At 34.4% G+C, this 18,856-nt stretch overlaps 1 protein-coding gene across 9 annotated transcripts in view; it reads right to left on the bottom strand.

Moving 5' to 3' along the window:
* LOC109066988 (neuronal cell adhesion molecule-like) overlaps positions 1 to 18,183 on the bottom strand; it is a 47,894-nt gene extending 29,711 nt beyond the window's left edge. For 2 of the 9 annotated variants that reach the window (XM_042739782.1, XM_042739792.1), the window contains exons 1-2: positions 17,963 to 18,181; positions 1,598 to 1,669 (exon numbers count right to left, since the gene is read on the bottom strand). The gene's annotated coding sequence lies outside the window, so the exon portion shown is untranslated. Of the gene's footprint in view, positions 1 to 1,597; positions 1,670 to 3,912; positions 4,092 to 17,962 lie in introns of those variants that run through there. The other 7 variants (XM_042739756.1, XM_042739751.1, XM_042739772.1 and 4 more) reach the window with 6 other exon arrangements.
* Positions 18,184 to 18,856: the final 673 nt, after the last annotated feature.

The following is an 18,856-nucleotide window of genomic DNA, read 5'->3' as shown; positions in this document are numbered from 1 at the left end:
CGCTCAAATCTGCATCACAGACAAAGATTAAAGGGACAGTTCACAAAAAAATCAAAAAATGGAATATAACGTAATAGACTTATTGTCTGGTGGTCACCATACACTTTAATGAAGAAAAAAACAGCATCCACATTCTGCTTTTGTATTCTAGAAGGCTTATAAAAAAGAATCATCATGGAAATATGTTACAAAATGTGTCTCAGTCCACACAAACCAAAAAAAATGTTGACAGCATTATATGTCACAAAAGCAACTTCCCAGTGGCATCATCATGCACATGCGCATTGCACGAGATCACTGTCTATTTCTATCTGCTCTTTCCTACTAAACACAGCTGAGCTCTGAAGCACCCCGTCTGTATATCTGCTCTAACAGGGCCAGACGCTCTCAGTAAAGTCTAAGCACAGCAGGGATCATCATTAGGGAAGAATCACATTCAGTCCATTCATTTCAAGTTAAATCTTTAAAACACATAGTATCAGCATCTGGATCTGCAACTTCACTTCTTTTGAACCACTATCACTTGTACTCCTAGAACAAGAAGTCAAGTATGCAGTGTGTATGTTTTAAATACATTAGTCTTGGCAGGAATATGAAGGATTCTGGTTAATCTCAATAAAAGTGACTAATTAAAACGTGGCTTGAAAAGTTCGCATTTTACACTCAGATAAATGTTCATCTACAGGTTCATCATTTTTCCACAGAACCAGAGTTATTTTTCCTGAATTAAATCAGATTAGATTATATAAGGCTTTATTGATCCATTGGATTTTTTTGTAGGAAGTGTCTCACTTGTTGCCTCACTTGTTGCTGACAACTGGTTTGTGCCCTCAGAGGCCAAATCGAACACTTTGGATGACAGAACAGCATATGCTGCTTCATCTGCAGATTCAGCACATTTACTAATCAGCACTTACAAGTTTTTTCCCCCTACAATGTGTACATTGGATTGTACTATGTGTTTTAGTGTACTTTACACTTTTAGCTACTATGCTGCATCTGAATTTCCTCTTTCATTATATCTATTTTGGTTTCAGATCCCTAAAATTAAAGTTAAAAGGATAGTTTACACAAAAATGTTTTTCCAAACCAAATCTGTAGTGGAAGTGGAATGCAGAATGAGGGATTTTGAAGAATCCTCTCCCTAATTTTCATGCAGTAAAAAACAAATTGTGACTAAAGCATTTAATCTTTAAAAAAATTGGACAGCTCTGCTTCAAATAATATCTTTACGAACTATATTTATAGAATAAATTCAAAAGATCAAACACACAACTGCACTAGTAACTCAAACCATTTCCCTGTTTTCAACATGATGATCTGTCGTCACACATCAGTGTGTGCAAGCAGCCAAAATATGATCATTTCTTTCGATTTCAGTTACAGCCTTTTAGCTCATCTTGGTGAAATGAAGAGAGATATGCAAGTCATAAATCATAAAAGCACATCACTCATTCTTTTTCATCTTTTTTTCTTTTTTATGCCTCGACTCTGTTCCCCTCTCTCTGTCTGAAACGAAGCTGCCACTGAATCACAATGAATACATCAAAAAATCAGTAAAAATACAACAAAAAGCATCTAGTGAGCCACATCTTACCTGTTTAGGCTGTATGAAAGAGTGTATCCTCCAGTTCCAACCAGACCTCGGCAGCTCAGAATAGTGTGGGCGCTGTAAAAAACCAACGGCATTGTTAAAAGAGGGATTCTTACATGACAAAGCGAGTGGCTGAAGTTTGTGCTAATCTGAGGAACACTGAAAGACAGTACAACTAAAGGACAAAAGGCTTGCCAGTTCACAGATGCACCAAAAAGTGGGTGCTATCCAATAAAAAAAGGCAAAAAAAAAAAAAAACATCCCCCACTGGGATTTCTAAACATTATTGCCTCTGTGCAAACACACAGGCATGCTGTAGATCAGCAGAAAGAGTGACAGAGGAACCTGCTTTCAGCGTCAGCCCTCTCGGCAACTCTACATCACACGTGCTGGTTCATGGTCGCGCATATATTATCGTTTTCCCTCGAGACACACGCATTCATTTCACATTAACAGAAACATGGCCGCTGACACAGCCCCCCCATCTTTTGATGGGAGACGGGCCACAAAGACGCTGTGATGGAGAGCCGTGTCACTTTACTGTATTGTTTTCTTAAATTTGAAGCAATATGAGGAAACCTCCAGCCTCTAGTGAAGCTGTCACACACAGCTGCTGTCTCACAGAGACCAGAAAGCGGGAGACTGAGAGAGAGAGAGAGAGAAACAGGCAATAAAACAACAACAAAAAAATTCACAGCAACTACCTCCCACCTCTCAGAGCTGACCTGAGGTGTTGTCATGGAGACGAGCCGCATACCGGCACGATGGGGTGAGAGAGAGAAAGAGAGAGAGAGAGATGAAGGGGGTTCTGAGAGAATGGAATATGTGATGTTGACAGACAGATCTTACAATATATCAGCATTATCTGCATTGTCAAATGCTGAAGATGCAGATCTGTCGATCCATTTCTTTTTTCATCCATTCATCCATCTGATTCTTTTTTCAACATTCCTCCATTTATCCATCCATCCAGCCAGCCATTTCTATTTTCATCCATCTTTTTCTATTTTCATCCATCTATCAATCCATCCATCCATTTATCCATTTATTTTTTATTCCTCCATCTATCCATCCATTTCTTTTATCTATCTGTTCATCAGTTTATCGCTCCATGGATCCAATTCTTTTTCAACTATCCATTCATCCATTCAACCGTTTATCCACCCATCCACTTCTATTTTCATCCATCCATCAATTTCTTTTTCATCCATTCATTCATCCATCCCTCCATTTCTTTTTCATCCATCCATTCATCTATCCATCCATTTCTTTTTCATCCATTTACAGTATCTATCTATTCATCCAATCTATCCATTTCTTTTTCATCCATCCATTTATCCATCCATCCATTTATTTTTCATTTATACATCCATCTATTTATCCTTCCAATCATTTATTTTTTCATCCATTCATCTATATTTATTTCTTTTTTCATCCATTCAAATTCATCCACTTATCAATCCATTCATCAATTTCTTTTTTATTTTATTCATTATCCAACATCCATTTATACATCCATTCATTTATCTAATAGTTCATCCATCCATCCATCTATCTATCCATCCATTTATCTATTGATTAATCCATCTGTCTATTTCTTTTTTCATAAATTCAACCATTCATTTATGTATTTCTTTTACATCCATCCATCCATCCATCCATAAATTCTTTTTTCATCCATTTATCCATCCATTGATTTCTTTTTCATTCATCCATTTCTTTTTTCACCCATCCATCCATCTATTTGTCCACACAGGTTTACATTTTTGTATACTGATCACTAAAAAATACTGTATCACCTACATCAACATGCATGACTACATCTATCTATCAATACATACACATATATAATTATATAGACTACTTAACTATATTAAACATACTACAGATAAGCAGTTAAAACATAAAAATACATGCTGCCATAAAACCTTTGGCTTTAGTTGTACACCTACAGACATCCCATCAACACACACTATGATTTCAGAATAATCAAATCAGCACACACAAAGACAAATCTGACTGGTTTTAACAGGAAAGGTGACACCAGGTGTGCACCGCACAATGGACAAAATGCTGTTTGTTCTAAGTAACTATAGTCACATAACCTGAGTCAAACAAGTGAAAGGAAATAGTTCACCCTGGGGGTGTAACTTTGACCCACAGGGTGTGAGAAACGCAAATGTTACCCTAATAAAAAAAAAATAAAATAAAAAAAATATCAAATCACTGAGAACCAACCAACAAACCAAACAAAGCTGGGTAAAAAAAATAAAAAATAAAAAAAATAAAAACCTTTTTCTCAGCTAGAACACTATTACCTTAATATTGTAGTGAGTCAACAGCAGTCCTTTCCTGGTCACAGTGTGTATCAGTTGTGTATCTCGCAAACCATTCTCTGTGGCTCGTGTAGCATGTGTGTGACCGGTGAACGCTCTGACAGGCATCTGCCTCACACACACACATACCCGGCCGCTCGATTCTCCCTGCATGGCATCCACCCCCATGTGCCTGCCTCCTAACTCGTGAGATTAACACACCCCTTTGTCACCGTACAAAGGGGGTTAACGCATGTCCTGGAGCAAATCAAAAGCATCCGTAGGGACTGAGGAATGGAAAGGGGGAAAAATAGAGGTATAGAGAAACAAAGACACGGAAAAATACATATATAGTGCAGGTAAAATTATATTTGTAGATTTGAACATTGTACAATGAGCTATTGATACACATCAGACTCATTTAGTAGATCTGTTTGTTCTGTCAAGTGTTTGCTTGAGCGTTTCCTTTAAATGGAACAGAATCGCAGATGTGCTGAAGACAGTGTGAAATGACTGTCAAATACAAAAGCTGTGCAGAGCTTCAACACTTAACTGACAAAAGCCTCAATCAGTGACTGAGGATCCTGTGGTGAAAGATTGAGCGCAGATTTCAGAACCAACCAGACGGTCTTGAATCAGCACCAACAGGCATCTGTCTCAATACTGGTTTTGGATAAACAAATTTAGACTTTATTGTTCTCTATGCAGTCTTCAATAAAATCCATATTATAAAAGCAGAGCTCTATGGCAACCAAAACATTTATCCTAATGTAGCTAGATGTGATTTTACAGCCCTCTGAGCTCATAAAACAGCCTTCAGTGTTGACATAATGACTCATATAATGTCATATGATAGTCATTTTAAAGGTTCAGAGCATCTGTTTACACAAAGTCAACTTGTATTCTCATTTGCAATGCATACTGCTTCTGTGAAGTGACTTACTTTTAAACAACACGCATATTCAAAGAGCAAAACTGAAGGACAGGACTTAATTCTACCCATCAGAATGACAATGATTAAATGGCTATTAGACTTTTAACGAAACTAAAATGCAAGTAATTGTTAACGACATCAATAAAAAATGCAAATAATTTCAGAGGAAGTTTTGATTAAGTAACATTTTGATTGAGCATTTAGAAGAGTTTTTTAAATTTAGAATAAATCATGACTAAATCTTGCATAATATATATTGTTGTGCACAATATCTCAAGAAACATGCAAAAGGAGTCCATTTTTAATAAATTTTGATATTAAATTATAATTTAATATAATTTACCTTCCTGCAGTGCTCAAATACAGGTATTTCTTTTTACCTTGTTTGGCCTTGCTAGTTTCAGAACAATAAAATAAAAAATACATCCTATTCTGTGGTTAGTAAATGAAGACAACATTTCTCTGAGAAAAATGAATCAATGCCATTAGAAATCTCTTATCATCAATAAGAGGATATCTTAGCCATGGTGAAAAGGATTTTATAAAATTGTGACATTGGTAATATAATTTAAAAAATAATTAATCAGAAAAAAACAATTCTGCCGCCAAGAAATTATAGTTCTAATTAAACTAACTGTAGGCTGACAGCGGTTGCCAAGCAACGTAGCAACTTGACTTATTATTGTGGATATCAACTGATATGCAGTCGCAAGTGTGTGTGTGTGTGTGTGTGTGTGTGTGTGTGTGTGTGTGTGTGTGTGTGAGTTCATACAATCAGAATGTACTGTATAGTTAAAAAGTGATCTTTAAACTAGATATTGAAATATTGTATGTGACGTACCAGTGTGTACATTCCTGTGCCTTCCTGTATTGTATATTTTTAAGACCATGAACAGATATATTTCAGTATCCTAAAAGTAATACCCGTATCCAATAACGAAGGGCCCATTTTTCCATGTGGCTTTTCGAGTATCATATGAGTGAGGACATGTAGATACAGTCTAGAGTATATATGAACAGAATGAAAAGCACTGATTACTTTCCCCAGCTCTCAGCTTTAATTTACCCTGTCTGAGTGTTAACATCCGTCAGACTGGGGTCCCTCACACACACACACAAATGGCAGAATAGACAGAGCACTGGAGAGCTGCACAAAAGGGCATGGAGAGGCCTTTTCACACAGCAGATTTAGCACACACCAGCTGGGCTTTCAGCACAGAGACGAGTCGCCACTGAACTCTCTGTCATTTCCACTTCAGCTCTGAGGACACAGTTATCAACACTAGCAGACAATACATGGACATAATTCCCACCAGACCTCCAACAGCACTAGAAAAGAAACAAAAGACCTGATTTTCTTTTTAACCTTTTAAGTTCATAATCCACTTGATCTTGTGCAGGATCACATATTTTATTAAATAAATATATATATATAAGTTCATAATCCACTTGATACAAAAAAACTCATATAAATAAATGAATGGGTGGATAGATAAAAGACAATGATTAAAAAAGAATTTTTTTATTTTATAATAAATAAAAATATAAAAACTACACACCACACACACACACACACACACACACACACATATATATAAAATATATATAAACAAAACAAACATATAAACACAAAATATATTTATATATATATGGGTGGATATAAAAGACAATGATTAAAAAAGAATTTTTTTTATTTTATAATAATAAATATACAAAACACACACCACACACACACACACACACACACACACACACATAGTAATACATTTTATATTTAAGTATTGAGTTACACTGGCATTATGAGGAAGACAGAGGAAAAAAGAGAAAGCAAAAGGAAGTGAACTAGAACTGTTGGCATGATGCCCCCTGGGGAGGCCACACATTGCAATAAGACATGGTTATTTGATTTTTATGTTAATGATGTGGTTTAAGAAAAGGCCACATGCTAAGAGAGAGATGGAATGGTTGTAGGGTTCCACACATGAGCATACAGTTCTCAAAAATCTACTGGAATCATCTACAGACAACAAAAGAAGTGGTGTAGCATTGTGTTGTATAATAATTTCTGTCCCACTAGCATCACTAAACTGACTTAATAACAATTACCTGCCATTAATAAATATGTTTAAAAAATATAATGATGTAAAAAATGCAATAAAAACTAAAAGCAATCATTACAAATTTTTATTAAAGCTAAAAATTATTAAATATAAATGAAAAAATTAAAAAGCAAAAGAATATATATGTATGTATTAGTGGTCGACCGATATTGTTTTTTTGACAGCAGATGCTGATGCTGATAACTTGGAAAGCAAGTCTGTTTTAGGTAGTTATTTATTGTTTTTTTGTATGAAGGTTATGATGATTATTTATTGGAGTTGATGGGTTATGTGCCTTCCATTTTATTGATCTGCCTGTTTATATAAAGGCCACAGTTCTCAAAAACAGTCAATAAAACAGCATTCAGCCCTCTCTGATAAGGTCAGCATATTGGCCAAAATTTCTACACAAAGCGCTCATTATCACACTGATTCTTATTTGTTCTATAATCAAGATTTGTTTATAAAGCACGCAGTTAAAAGCGATGGCAGAAATCAGCTCTTATCTCAGAATGGCCACATAACTTAGTCTCTCTTTCAAGCTTCTGATCATACAACATCATCACCATGGAGACTCACTGTGGCAACAAGGCCCGGCGATGGTGGGGCCACCCCGGTGACCCCGACCCACCAGACATTAAGCCGGCACTCCGGAGAGAAACTAATCTTGTGTAACATACAATGAGCAAGCATGGTAAGAACAAACCAAAGCAAAGAAGCAGACACAGAGGGAGAGTCGGCCAAGAGAAAGCTAATGAGAAACGTATTCTTCAAAAGAAAACACGACAAGCTAGTGGTTATAAAAAAAGAGTGGGAGAACTGGGGAACTACGGGGCTGTATTTCACTCTGAAGGGAGCTATACATCTGATGGATGAGAGAGGAGAGGGTCAGGAAAGGCTACTGTGATGGCTATTATTAGGCCCACTATAGAGAGATTTCTCCTTAAGCCAGTAACTCAGCTGATGAGAAGTCTTCCCAGATCAACTCCCTGAGGCTCGTGAATCACACCGGACACACTTGCCCTGTAGACAGCAGAATGAACAGTAGCAAAGTCAAGAAAAGATGTCAGCTGAGAGAGAAATTTGAACATATCTCTATTCACTGAGCATCAAATGTGACATTCTTGTTTTTATTAGTTTTTTTATTATTTGAATTTTTTAATACAAATATTATAAAATAACAAAACACTTAACCACTGTCCCTTTCTGAATACATAATAAAATAATAAAACAATATAATGTAATATAATATAATAATTATTATATCCTAGTAATAAAATAAAATAAAATTAAATTAAATTAAATAAAAGTATATTAAAATAAAAAATAAAATAAAACAAAAGTTGTGACCCCTTTTTGTACAAGACCTGATCATCTTGTTCATTGGCTGATTATACATACATCTAAATGTTGCAAAAACAATATCATTAAACATCCAACAAGCAGCATCCCAGAGATGCATTGCAGAAAATCAAACACTTTCAAAATTTGCCTACATTTTCCAAATGAAAACACCCACACGGTTGTGCTTTCAGAAATCCAACCATATTCACACCTGATTTCAAATTGACACAGCACAAAATGGATCTTACTCATCCCTCTCCATCATCAAATGCTCCATCAGAACTAACTCTAGTGTGTAAGCACCCTAATTCTGAAAACTGCATTTGTAATGTTTCACCTCAGTGTCCTGCAGTGACATTCCCGAGAAGAGATTTCTCTATGAAGACTTTCAACAGACAATAAATAACTCCATACGGTGACTGTGAGAGTGTGAAGGTCCTGAATAATTTTGCTATCCAAGCAGCAGAACCCCATTAATGCAGGAATACACTGCTACATGCCAGATAGTTGAATAAAATGACAATTATCCTGAAAAAAAATGAGTTAAAACAGCATGTGCTGAGCAGACAAACACATTCTGTCATCTTAGAAATAAACACCTCCATATCCTGGGGTTTGCCTACAAAAATCATTTGAAATGGTCAACTATATCTGGCCTCTACCGGACAAAATGACAAAAGCGATTGTCCACAACAGCAAATTAGAGCCCCAATTGGCCTTATTTGTAAGCAGTCAGGCTTGAGCGGGCAGCAATGTCATTTCCATGTGCACGTCCAGAGCGCCTGTCTGTGACACACAGAGTGCACATGCAAAATGAGTCTGAGTCTTGATTTCTATTATACAAAGTGGCATTACTAAACCACGAGTGACCTGCATTCAAATTTATGTTTGTCATGTGGATAGTATCATAAATCAAGAGCAGTGCAGTGCATTGTGCAGCAGCCCTGACATGCCTTCACATCAGTTTCATGGACACAGATCCATGAACTAGATAAACAGATGCAATTGTCCCCCTAACTGTTATGAATATTGAATTATTGTTATGAATATTGAAATACTGAATCTCTTAATTGTCTAAATATTTACCAATTTAATTTAAAGCATGTCATGCAAAAATTACTCTTAATTAGTCTTAATCTCTCACAACTGTAACTGTACATCTCACAATAACTGTAACTTTTTATCTCATTCTTACTTTTAGGCCGAAACAGACTTTCATAAAAAATAAACTAATTGATGTTACAAAAATCTAAAAGTGAACGCAAATCGTATTGACAGAAATAGTTTAACACATTTTGCATTCACTTTTAGGGACAGAAATTACATCAAACCACTGCTTCACCACAATCCAACCAAAGACAGGAACTTGTCTTAAGAAAGCAAGAAAGCTAAATAAACAAAGAGTCGAGTGTTGACCTTTGCTCTGATGTTCCAGAGCCCTTAAAGGTTGTATGCATAACAGATTACAGGCTTGATATGTCAAATACGAAGTGAAGTACTATTCAAACTGAGACCAAAACCAAGTCAAAGGTACTTCAGGGCTTTAGGATGTAAACTAGCTGCCTGTTCTAGAGCATATTGTACATGACTAATAAATTAAAAAGAATATGTAGCAGCCAGACTAAATTAGTAGTCTAAATTGCATTAGCTAATTTATTCAGTGTTTATGCCACTGGCATTGAACTGCCTTATTACATCCAGAGTCTCCTACATGGCCAGAGGTCTCATTCTACCTCTTTTTTTTTATAACTTTATCTTCATTTAACATAATTTCATAATCTGAGCTCAGTGGAAAATATAGGCTACCCCCAACGATGAATCAGCCCCCTGGCAAACCATAAAATTGGCTCTATATATGAACAGACATATTACTTGAACGTTAACACGAAACAGCATTCACAGTCTACTGTGACTCATTTAAGTCCAAGTGAAACAAAATATTTATGAGATATTTAATGGGAAGGAAATGTTTTGAGGATTTTGTTTTGTGATTGTTAATGTAATGTGTAATGTTCATGTTTGAAATGTTTAATGAGTAGAATGCAAATATGTAAAACTTTTTTTTTATTTTGATTTTTTATTGATGTCTATTTTTGTTTTTGTTTACTATATTGATTACTATACTATATTATACTATATTATACTATATTACTATATATTACTATATTACTTTGCTATATTGATTTGTGATGCACTGAGGTCAAATCTAATCCTGAGGTCAATCAGTCTATACTGCCGATCTACTGCCTATGACACAATCACGCACTGGTAATAAATCAAACCCTAAATCCCAATCACAGCATGTATGAAAAGCTCTGGTATAAAAGCATACTGCATCAAGTTACCAAATAAAGATACAAAACAGGATTTTGGAAGGATTTATAAACATTTGCATGCTTCAAAAGATGCTCACAAACATAGTTTAACCCTATTACCCATATTGTCACGACAGAAACAAACCATTTTATTTTTTTGGTTGTATTGATTAGAGTTAGCCATACTGTACGTAGGAGGGCCCACATGCCTGAATGTTTTCAATATTTATACCTCATAAATCATATGTCAGGAGTGACACTGTTATTCAATATAACTGTACTGCATTGATCACCCGCACAGCAGTGAGTTTGGTCAATTCAAGCCTCTCTTTCTCTCAGCAAGTCTCCAGTCTTTCACCGCTCTATTCAGTCGTTCATTCTGTTCATCACAGTCAGACTGAACTCCCCCCAGACCCTGTCAGTCTGGATTCAGTGGAAATAACAGGGAACACAACGTGTGCAAGGAACTGTCATTACTTATAGACTATAAAGTGCATTTAATATGGGGATATAAAATAAAAGGCTGTTGCCTTTAGTTTATAGAATTTTTGAATTCACAGTCCCATCAATAAGGCTTAAGTAGCCCTTTATCATGAGATTATTGTCATTACAATTATTGAAATATTTAATGTCTTTAATTATTTAAATATTTAAATATTATATAAAATTATAAAAAATAAAAACAGCCATTTTTATTTACTTCATTAATTTATTTGTATTTTTAGTTTTTTTTAGTTTTTTTCTTCAATGTCTAAGCAAGCATGACAGATACATACCCCTGGATGGAAATCTTACCAAATTTCTTAAATGTTTTATGGTAGCATTTCAGATACATACCCCTGGATGGAAATCTTACCAAACTTCAACAGTGTATTTTCTTTAGAAAAGTGCTTAAAAAATAACGTTGGGCTTCCTAACTGACATCATTATAAGAGCATTATTAGGGAAAAGAAAGAAATAGGCCATTTTTATTTACTTCATTATTTTATTTTATTTTATTATTATTTTTTATTTATTTAATTATTTTCTTCAAGGTCTAAGCAAGCATGACTGATACATACCCCTGGATGGAAATCTTACAAAAGTTCAACAGTGTAATAGTCATAGTTTACATTATATGTTCCATCTTTAAAAGAAAAGATAAAGAGGCACATGCCTCTAGTAGCATATTTTTAGAAAACAGTGCTTAAATAACGTTGGGCTTTTCGTGATTTATATTATTTTTGATGTGCAAATTTTGAGAGCAGAAGGGGGAAGAAAGATTGGATTTATTGTTTTTGTGTCAGTTTCATATTTTTAGAAAAGTGAAGAGGCGACAGATGACAGACAGATGAAAATCAGACTGAGAGACTTAAGAAAGAAAAAATAATTTCATGCCATAAAGATCTGCTTTATTACAGACAAATCTGCATAATGACTCACATGAGCAGAAAATAATTACAAATCTAATCTAATCAAAAATCCTCCTGTATCTGACAATTTCTGACACACAATGCCAGTAATTAAACTGCTTGTATTTTCTTAGTCATTGTTAGTGGTTTTATGCAAGGGGCAAAACTAGTAGATACAAAAGAAAATCTTTTAAAGGCTCGTTTTTATAAGATACACAATTAAAATCAATTTTCTAACCATTTCCAGAACTCCTAATATCAGTGCATTTACACAACTGGCAGAAAATAATCTACACTTCCTTTTGATATAACTCATGTTAATGACTTTTCACTATTATTTAATTTACTCATATTTATGATTTTACAACAGTTATTGAGTTTTCAGTAGTTTTGTGTTGAGTTGTGTCATTAAGATCATAGAGAAGATTTTAGTCTACAGAAGTCTGTCTGGATTGCAGAAAATTATTTTAGACCTCCACTGTGATTCACAGACATGCTACAGACAGAAACCAGCCGCCAAGGCTTTTTGGAGAACTTATAAAGGGAAAAAACATGCTTGTGACTCACATTAGATCAACACTGAACCCTCATCAAAGCATACAGGAGTGTTTGGAGTGTGTTTGGATGAAGAGAGGACGCAGGGTTCACAAAAGAGGCCAGGAGGACAAGAACAGAAACTTGTCTCGCAGGAGCAAAATTTCACAGGGCTTGTGGGTGCCATGACCTCCAAGTTATTTACACTGAGTCATAAAGTCAACATACATCTCTCTAAAGCAGCAAGCAGGCCACAGACTACAGCTCTCAAATACCCATAAATCAGCAGGGCTGAAGCACAATGATTCTACACCAATTTAAATATTTCTCTAATTCTCTGTGGTTAGGTTGGTCAGACGTTAGACGTTTTGCAACTAAACACAAGTTCTTGAGATGCCACTGAAATGTTGATGCAAAACACAAAGAAGCAGAGTCTGTAAAGGTTTGTTTATTTCTCTATTTCTCCGTGGTGAATTATGACACAACTAACTGAAGTTGATATTTTTAGAATTTAAAATTTTAAAATTTTTGTTAATTGTTAAAATTTTATTTTTGTTAATTAGTTTCAATTATATATACACACTACCAGTCAAAAGTATTTTATTTTATAATGATTTTGAAAGACATATCTTATGCACTTTTAATAAAACAATACAGTAAAAAACAGTAAATTGGAGGACAATATTATTACCACATTTTCAAAATAATGGGTTTTGTATTTTTTAAGTATATTTTATTTAAAATGTCATTTTTTTCCCTGTGATGGAAAAAAAAGTTAGAATTTTGGCAAGCCGCCATTTAATTCAGTTTTCCCCCCCAGTGGTCACATGATCTTTTTAGAAAAAGCAAATTATTAGTCACATGATCTTTTAGAAATCATTATAATATGCTGAAATAATTTTTATTAAACAGTTATATATTAAATATATTTAAAATAAATCCATAAACAATATTGAAGTTTATAATATGACAACTAGGGGGATGGGAAAACTTAATATATAAATACTTAATATGTAAATATATTTATATGTATATATATATATTTTATATATAAATATATTTGTTGTAATTTTTATAGTTGGTTAATATGTTTAAAGCATCGTTTATAAGATTTTTTGGCTTTTTTGCCTTTTTAACCTGTAGTTTGATTTATCTCACTGTGTCCTCATATTTGGGGCAATCATAATGGTTTTAAACATAAAAGATATCATTCCTTTCCCATAAACAGTCCTAGACTTGAACTCTATACCTCAAAAGGAGTACATTTCCTCCTCTGCAAGGACTTTTATTTGTGGTTAGTACTGAAGACAGGATTGAAAGACAAACTAAAATAAAGTTCATGAGATGACAGTTGAAACTGAGCAAAAGATGTACCATCTTAACCTTATAAGAGAAATAAAACATAGTATTGCCTACATATACCAGATACAGGCCAAATGTAAACATTCATCTGATGCATTACGCAGTACTGCATTTTCTTCAGCTCGTACATCATAAATCAAGCCAGACAGATGGAGCTGAAAAAAGCTTATATTTTAATCAGCACAACATACAGTACTCCATATAGGAGGCAAACACATGCCACTTATTTCTTGAAGTTTTCATCACCCAAGTTACCGTGCTTTAGAATGAAATTCAATCAGAAGAATAAAGCTTGTGCATTGACTAAAATGGTACACGTTTATCATACAGCACATTAAATAAACCACTTCTACTAAGAGAAATGAGTCACTATCAATAGCAGAGATTTCATGTCAATATTGCTGCATACGACAGTTTTTTTTAGTTTAAAACGAACAACTGTCTGAAAGGAGCAAAAGGGGGGGTTTTCCCCCCCCCCCAGGTTACAGCCCAGTCAGAAATCCCTGATCACAGCTTTTTTTTAGTAAAACCAACAACTCTGAAAGAGCAAAGTCAGTTATGGTCCATTAGATTCAATTGTTATGTCTTGTAGATTTCATTATTTTGTAAGATAGATCTATGGTCCATCTTCAGTTATGTTTGACCTTAATCTCCACTAATCGTTTATCAGCCATGACAAGAGTCAGCTTATTCTTTTTGAAGCATATTAAGACAGAGCAACAGAGCCATACTGTAATCCCAATGATATAATGCCAGATTGATCTAAAATGAAATAGAGGCAAAAGTAAAATACCTACACCAATGTAACACCTGTTACATTTCCTCTCATAAAAACTACAGTAAGTTAGTGTTATACTGAGTTCATGCCGCTTAAATCAAGCTCAGAATCTATGATGCATTAAAATCAGGTCACAAGGCACATGTGGCATGTTTGCAAAGCAATTACCAGCATGCAAATGTCTAGCCTGCCGTGCTGATGACAGCTGGTGCAAATGTAAATATCCAGCATTTGAACTTACTGAGTCACAAACAAACACTCCAAAACCACAGCACAAGCTATTTACTTCATTTCCTGTGATCCTCTCTGTGCATCATTGTCCAGTCACTCGATACCAGATGGTAATAAGTGCATGGCTAGATAGAAGGCAAAGGTCCATGATAAAGCACAGCTGGCTTAGTGGCACGTACCTGGTGCCTGTTGTGCTTCATCAGCGTTGCTATAAATTCCCATCCAAAAAAAAAAAAACCCTAAAAAAAGCATTTGATGTGGTTCCACCTGGATGTTGCATTTTATGGTTTATACATTTTATTTGGTTATAAATTTAGGTGTTTTGATGATGTAAATTTAAAATGGAGCATATTTTATTTTGGAATTTAGTTAATATAAAAGAATTGAATTTTAATTTTTTATTCTTAATAAATACAAACAAAATTTGTAAAAATCCAACGAATTGTTCCAAAACAATTTCAGATCTAGGAAAGAATTATCAAATTACATTTAAAAATAAATTAAAAATTAAAAAATGTAAAATAAATAAATTAAAATTAAAATAAATAAATAATAATAATAATAATATAAAATATAATAAATTATATATATTAAATATAATATAAAATTTAAATTAAAATTAAAATTTTTTACATTATTTATATATAACATGATCTGCAAATGGCTTTCTGTTCCTGTCTCTCAGCTGCATCTTACTAGCATTCACTTCACACAGTCTCATTTTTTTGTTACATTCCTGTGCAAATGCTAAATAAAAATTGCTATTAAAATCTAAATGGGAAACTATTCTCATTACAAGGGACTTGTGGCTCTGCAGCTCACAAAGTAACAGCTGTTATGCACACGTGCATTATAATATCCCATTTCCTGGGACATGAAAGCAAATGTCCCATATTTTCTCCTTCATTAATCATCATTCAGTTGTGTCGATGTTAGACCGCTTGCAGGTCACCTATGAAGCCATCAGAGTATTTAAAATCCATGAAAAATTACAGTGAATTAGTGCAGAGCACAAACCATCCATACAAAAAAGTGTGTGAATGTCCAAATGAAATAGCACTAGTGTTGACCTGCAGTAAATGGTCACAAAAAATAATGAAGTGCAATACATTTTTGGCCAATTAGACTATGCCCTAAAGAGTTATTTAAAAATAACTCTAAATAGCATCAAAGATTCTAATTAAATAGCATGTCTGACATACAACAGCTTGTAACCTCATAAACAGACCACATCCTGACCACTGATCTATATTAGATTTTGCCCTGATTGTTTATTTTGTCTGTTATGTTCCTTTTGTTGTTGAATGCAATTGAGGTGTTAGGGTGGCGGTATTGTTATTGTGTAAATGTTTGTGATTTCCTAACAGCTGAGAGTTTCATTGACTGACAGCAAAAACACTGGACTTTGAATATTATAGTGGTTTTTTTTTTTGTATGTTAATTTTTTTTTAATTTGTTTGTTATGTGATGTTTTTGTTGTTTTTTGTGTTGTATGATTGGTGTTTTGTTGTCGTTTTTGGTGGGTGTGTCAGCTGCACACTTGCCGATACAGGTGACGGATCCAACACAAAATATATTTCTTTATGTACATAATTATGCAGGAAACATTAAACATGAATATATATCTGGTATTAGTATCTGATATTGATTCAGATATACAATACATACAGGGTTGCCAACTCATCGACTCAAATTTTTGTTTTTGTAGCGTTGAGCAATGTAGCCAATCACAGACAGAGCTGTTGATTCTTGAACACTTCTGATTGGTCATTCTGTTCAAATAAATGCTGGATTTTGTTCTGCACACTCACAAATCCTCTCACTGTAACAAGATGTAAATAAGAGGTTCATTGGAACTTTGTGAGATCGCGATGAACTGAAGTGACACCTTTTTAGTGATTATAAAGGAGGTGCTAGTTGTGCACTTTCTAAGCTAAATATAATCCGTTCAGAATTTGAATAAAAGATGTTTTTCGTGCTAAGGGGCATATCCTGTTCAAGCAGCAACGCTTCGGGAGTGACATATCCCTCATCCCTCACATAAATACAGGATTCATTTTTGAATGGTAGAAAAATATAATTTGTCAAAATAGATGTTCATTAAGCAATGTAAATGCAGACTAATAGATAAGTAGAAAAATATTGGAATTTTCATATAAAAATATTTCTTAATTGCGGATTACGGGATTTGATGATTTAAATAATTTAATGAAGTTAGTTGATTAGTAAATGTATTTTTGTATTTTTGTTTTGTTGTTGTGGTAGTTTTGTCTAGTTTTGTAGCACTGCACACTGTTATTTTACAGTACATAATTTTATGATAGAAACACAGAAAATAAAACAGCTTAAATAATATTCAGTTGACAACACTGAGGCTGACAACTGTCCTTTCGCAATGTTGAAATAAAAATAAAAGTGCAAAATAACAAATATGTACATTTTTAGGTCCCATTTGCAACCTATTAATGGAAAATGGCATTAAACATATAAAACACTATATTCATAAAGAAACAAAGACAGAAGAGAAAGATGCAGTAATGAAAGAGCCTTGTTCCCGTTGTCTTTTATAGGGTATCCTGTATCATCTGTGGTTGTTTTTTGTCTTCATGACATGACAGCAGGTCCCTCTAGTTCTCAAATGAAAATGAATAAATATCCAAATCAAATATTTACATTTGAGAAATGCGCCATAATGAACAAATATTGAGGGATGATGTCTTTAAATGACGAGAACACCTGCTGGTGACCGAGCAAGATTTCAATTAAACACAGACTTTCATGATGGGGCGTTTATCAACACGACACACAATGAAAGCTTTGTTTTAAACGGCGTTCAGATTAAACGGACAAGCTGTGCGATATTTCATTGAAACGCATCCTTTGTGATCCCTGCCATATCGCCGTGAAAATCCGCATCATCATTGGTTGCCATGGGAGAAGCACGACTGGATGCTCCTCATCGACTCAAATACTGCACCTACTGCGCATTCTCCTTCCCAAACGCGTCCTGCCATTAACACGGAAAGAATAACGCAGCATCCAAGATAAAGAACCGTGAAACTCACCGATTCCAGTGATGAGTCCTCGAGTCGTCCGGTTTCACGGGATTGATGTAGGCTACGTTTGGTGTGTTGTGTAGTCGGCGCGCACCGCAGCTTCTCTTTCTCCTCGAGCGCTCCTGCTGCTGTCAAACGCGCAGCGCCGTCACGCGCACGCTCAGGGCAGGCGCAGCTGCAGCGCGTGAGGAGAGCAGGCAGACAGGAGCACTGGAGCAGGACACACACACTACTGGACACCTTTTATACTCTTAACGTAAAAAGAATTATGGTTCAAAAGTTGTATTTGTTCAATTCTGTTTGTTTTTCAAAGAAAGGCTCATTCTTATAAATGATGGATGAGGCTCCTCAAACTTAAAGGGATAGTTTACCCGAAAATGAAAAATTTGCAAACCTGTATGAGTTTCTTTCTTCTATTCAACACTAAAGACGTTTTGAAGAATGGTAGTAGCTGGTAGCCACTGACTTCCATAGTATTTTCATTTTTTTTTTTTTTTTTATTCATCCATTTATAATTAGTTTTTACTAATTATTTTACTAAGTTTTTTAGTTGTGCTTATAATAAAAAAACAGTAATATAATTAAATATAAAAAGCAACATAATTTCCATAATATTCAATTATATAATTTAAAATATCTAAAACAAAATATATTTAATTTTATATTTATGTTTAAAAAATCTATACTATAATAAAAAATAATATATAAAATAAAATAATATATTCTGTGTGTATAGATATTTCACACAGAGAGAAAGGTATATACACACACACACACGCATATTAGAACGGCAAATGAGCTCATCAGAATGATTGAAGGATTTTGCAACAGTCTTTTCTTTGTAGACTGGAGAAATACTTGTCAGATTGGGGTTTTGGCATCACAGATAAAAAAACAAAACAA

Source organism: Cyprinus carpio, chromosome A4, assembly GCF_018340385.1.
Source record: "Cyprinus carpio isolate SPL01 chromosome A4, ASM1834038v1, whole genome shotgun sequence".
Classification (NCBI taxonomy): Eukaryota; Metazoa; Chordata; class Actinopteri; order Cypriniformes; family Cyprinidae; genus Cyprinus; species Cyprinus carpio.
The sequence above is the reverse complement of the archived record's forward strand: the minus strand, read 5'-3'. Positions and strand labels throughout refer to the sequence as shown.